Here is a 4,908-nt window from a genome sequence, read left to right as displayed (position 1 = left end):
CACACACACACACACACACACACACACACACTCATCTGGTGTCCTACATGTTGCCCCTCTAACTTAGTCCCAAGGTTCTGCCTTCATAGTATTTTTTTATAATAATATTTTTTATTATATTATGTTAGTCACCATCCCCAGTTTTTGATGTAAAGTTCCATGATTCATTACTTGCGTATAACACCCAGTGCACCATGCAATACGCGCCCTCCTTAATACCCATCAGCAGCCTATCCCATTCCTCCCCCCCCGCAAAGCCCTCAGTTTGTTTCCCAGAGTCCATAGTCTCTCATGGTTCATTCCCCCTTCTGTTTACCCCCCTTTCTTCTTCCCTTTCTTCTCCTCCCGATCTTCCTACTTCTTATGTTCCATAAATGAGTGAAACCATATGATAATTGTCTTTCTCTGCTTGACTTATTTCGCTAAGCACTATCTCCTCCAGACCTGTCCATGTTGCAGCAAATGTTGAGAAATCTTTCTTTTTGATGGTCTGCCTCCATATTAAAACTTGTTCCTAGATTTAAAAAAATGCCAGGCCTGGGATGATTCAAATTTAGCAAGTAAAGATTCTAGAATGGGCTCTCTGTTCCTCCCTGTTCGACAGACAGCTGCATCTTCTGGTGCAGTGCCAGCCGTATCCCTGAGACACAATGGTCAAGTTCGGAGTACATGGATTTGGCCATATATGGGTGCCTGGTCACCAGGGCTGCTTTTAACTCTGGCAAAGTGGATATTGTTGCCATCAATGACCCCTTCATTGACCTCCATTACATGGTCTACATGTTCCAATATGATTCCACCCATGGCAAATTCAACAGCACAGTCAAGGCTGAGAATGGGAAACCTTTCATCAACGGAAAGTGCATCTCCATCTTCCAGGAGCAAGATCCTGCCAACATCAAATGGGACGATGCTGGTGCTGAGTATGCTGTGGAGTATGGGGTCTTCACCACCATGGAGAAGGCTGGGGCTCACTCTAGGGGTGGGGCCAAGATGAACATCTTCTCTGCCCTTCTGCTGATGCCACCATGTTTGTGATGGGTGTGAACCATGGGAAGAATGACAACTCCCTCAAGATTGTCAGGTATGCCTCCTGCACCACTAACTGCTTGGCCCCTCTGGTCAAGGTCATCCAGGACAACTTCAACATTGTGGAGGGACTCATGACCACAGTTCATGCCATCACTTCTATGCAGAAGACTGTGGATAGGTCCTCTAGGATGTTGTGGCATGATGGCCAATGGGCTGCCCAGAACATCATCCCTGCTTCTAGTGGTCTTGTCAAGGCTGTAGGCAAGGCATCCCCGAGCTGAATGAGAAGCTCACTGGCATGGCCTTCCATGTCCCCACCCCTGTGTGTCAGCTGTGGATCTGACCTACCACCTAGAGAAAGCTGCCCAATACAATGACATCAAGAAGGTGGTGAAACAGGCAACACAGGGCCCCCCAAGGGCATCCCAGGCTACAGTGAGGACCAGGTTGTCTCCTGTACCTTTAACACCCACTCTTCCACCTTTGATGCTGGAGCTGGTATTGCCCTCAATGACCACTTTGTCAAGCTCATTTCCTGATATGACAATGAATTTGGCTATAGCAACTGGGTGGTGGACCTTATGGGCCACATGGCCTCCAAGGAGTAAGAGCCCCCTGGACCACCAGCCTCAGTGAGAGCAAGAGGAAGAGAGAGGCCCTCAGCTGCTGGGAAGTCTTGCCTAACACATCCTCCAGCACACTGAGATTCTCCCGACCTTCACAGTTTCTATCCCAGACCCCCTGAAGAAGGGGAGTGGCTTGGGGAGCCCTCCCTTCTCATGTACCATCAATAAAGTAGACTGTACCAAGCCAAAAAAAAAAAAAAAGATTCTAGAATGACAAGAAAATATCATGACATTATGATATAATATAATGTTTATGGGATAAATTAATTAAAGATACTAGTAAGCATTTGAGAGGAAGAGGAAGTTTTCCCCCTCAAACCATTGAAAACATGATTTTTAAACTCCTTTTCCAGCAAGAGTGAACTTGGAGTGGTTGACCTGACTTAGGTCACTGGGAGCCTCAACAACACCTCAAGATGCAGGGTGATCCCAGGAGCAGAACGTGGAGTATTAAGCCAGGAATATAGTCTTCATATTGTATTAATGTGAGGATGCTGGGCAGGGAGACAGAACCCACATGTGAGGAGTGGGATAGAGACTGAACCCAGAAGATAAGAACAAGAAGGTCCATGATGGAAGGGAAGAGATGCAACAGGTAATATATCCTGAGTCTCTGGAGTGTCCACACAGAACTCTGTGTGGAGAAGACCCCATGAGGGGTCTCAGTTGCTCAAGGCAGGTACCACCACCGGGGAAGGCGCCTTCTGCACATGTCGCCATAAAATGGGATGAGGACCCATGTTAGAGAACACAGAGCACGTCGTTTCACTGTAAAGAACTTGCAAAATGGAATGACAGAATGTCTGCAGACTGTTCCTAGAACAGTAAGCCCATATTCCAAAATAAATGCAACTGTCCACCCAGCGACCATGAGATATTTATGGATGCTGGAGTAAAAAAAATCCACAGCCTGTTTTGCTGTCAGTGATGTATTTTTCCCAGTGATATTTTTACTGGGTTCATCACATCACATTTTCACATCAGAGTTACAGTTTTTGGGTCCAGAATGTGTCAGTTCATAGCTGCGAGTTTTTTTAGACATTTGTTGGCAACGTTACATCGCTTTGTAACCATAGCTTTTTCAACTGAAACCCAGTTTATTCATATTCAGTGGACATTTCTCTTTTCTCGTTAGGAGCTCTCTGAATTGAAACTGGAACTCTGTCTCTACTTGTGTGTGTGCATGCGTGCACATGTGATCTTCAGCACAATACAGAGTCTTTCAATATAGTTCATGTGACATTAAAGAGGCAGGAAGGGGTTAAACGGTAGAAGCCCGAAGCTGGGCAGCCCCAGAGGATGGTAAAGTATCATGTCACTTCTTAAAAAATCTAATTTATGAAGATATCATTTACATACAATAAAGTTACCAAGTTAAAAAATGTCACTTCTTAAAAAATCTAATTTATGAAGGTATCATTTACATACAATAAAGTTACCAAGTTAAAAAAAAAAAAAAGAAAGTGTCAGTTTTTCCGTTCACGTTGCAATTCCATTTTCCAATAAGGTAACAAAATAGATATTGCTTTTCTACTCAAGGTTCTGGACTATAACTTTACTCATCAATGGAGTGCATGCAGAAGAATAAGTCTCTGGTAGGAGGAATTTTTGACAAGAGTTGAGAGAAAATAAGCACCCTTATAAACAACAGAAGATTGTCCTTAATGTGGAAGTCGAGCACGTACATCATTAGAGACAGAAAGCAAGGACCTTACTGTCACCATTCAGGAACAACATGAAACACAGACCAGAGGACTCAGCAGGATGTGGATTATACAAGAAGAAAGAGAATACAGAGTGCATCAGAACAGGGACTGAGCTTTTAGCTGTGACTCACTCCGTTCTATAATATTCAGGGTAGTCCATGTATTAAACTAAGTAGCTATTTAGGAAAAGTGTATATATTACTCATTTCACAGCATGAACCCAGTCTTCCTCAACTAATCAATTATGTTCATTAAAAACCCAGGAAAGCAAACCCCCTAGCCCAGACTGGGAAACAAATATTATGTTAGGATACGCTCTAGGTTGCATATTAACAATCACACATGTGCCCCACCACCAAGTCCAGGCATGGCTTTCTCATAGCCCCGAGCAACATCTTCTACATGTTAGAAAGTAAGAAGAAAGTGAATGAGGGAAGGTCAGGAAGGAAAGATGGGAGGCTAACTGGTCCATAATACTGCTCATCTTTTTGTGACCTACATATATCCATCTTGTATTTGTACAATGATCATTGGAAATGGTTTCGGGGCAGTGAAGCATCTGGCTACACACAGCATGGCAGGCTGAGAGGCAGAAGCCATGAGAAAATAAGTCTCTGGAAAGCTAATGAAATCTAGAGAGAAGTTGCAGATGTTGCCAGATCATGGAATTTGTGGAACCTAAAACATACAATTCTTCAAGCACCTAGAGGCAAAGGGTCTGAAATCATACCTAAATTTTATTGATATATCTTATATGCTGATTCTAACACTAGGTCCACGGACTGCTTCCAATGGTCAATCATGAATTCTGCCACAGTCTAAGCTTGCAGGCAGGTGTCTATTCCATAATGACACAATCTGTTGCCTGTCCCTATTGGGAGGCTAGTGTTCTCATGAGCCAATCACGCTTGGCTTTCAAAGTGGTTAAAGCCTGGGTTGGAGCTTTTTTTTTTCCCCCTTTAATAAAAAAGGCACGTATAGAAACTGATATCTTTGGGTATATCCAGAGTTACAATTTTGAAAACTGGTAATAAAAATTGTGAATATTTGGGAAAACAGCCATAAAAATAATTAACTTACAAGTAAATAAAGATAGTATGTTTCAAAAGCCCTTCTTGGTTCTGAAGATCGGTGAATAAAAAAATGCACATATATATTTAAGTGTAGGGAACACTTAAGTACATATTTGATGGTTTCTTGAGATGGTTTTTCTGAGAATTTTTAATGTCATCAGACTTCAAAAAAATTAATCAAATTTCAAGGAAAATTAAATTTCTTAGACTGGAGAATCAAGACAGCAGAGAGAGAGTGTGTAAACGTGATTTAGTGCCACCAGAACGTAGGCAGACAGGGTTCTCCCAGGCCTCTGCCATTGACCTTGCTCCAGGAATGGGATGTTAGCTTAGCACCAAAGAAACTCAGTTTATCTGTGAAATCACAAGCAATTATCCACCCTTGGACATGGCTGACTTAATCAAACACATAAAAGCATTGATTATCTAGGTAGGAGTGTGAGGTGGTTGCAAATATTCATAAGTTTAAAG

The 4,908-nt window shown here is 42.6% G+C and overlaps 1 pseudogene; it reads left to right on the top strand.

Moving 5' to 3' along the window:
- The first annotated feature begins 650 nt into the window (after positions 1–650).
- On the top strand, positions 651–1,677 carry LOC103656825 (annotated as a pseudogene).
- The last annotated feature ends 3,231 nt before the right edge of the window (positions 1,678–4,908 follow it).

Source organism: Ursus maritimus, unplaced genomic scaffold (genome assembly GCF_017311325.1).
Source record: "Ursus maritimus isolate PB19 unplaced genomic scaffold, ASM1731132v1 scaffold_21, whole genome shotgun sequence".
NCBI classification, from domain to species: domain Eukaryota; kingdom Metazoa; phylum Chordata; class Mammalia; order Carnivora; family Ursidae; genus Ursus; species Ursus maritimus.
This window is presented reverse-complemented; position numbering and strand designations above follow the sequence as displayed.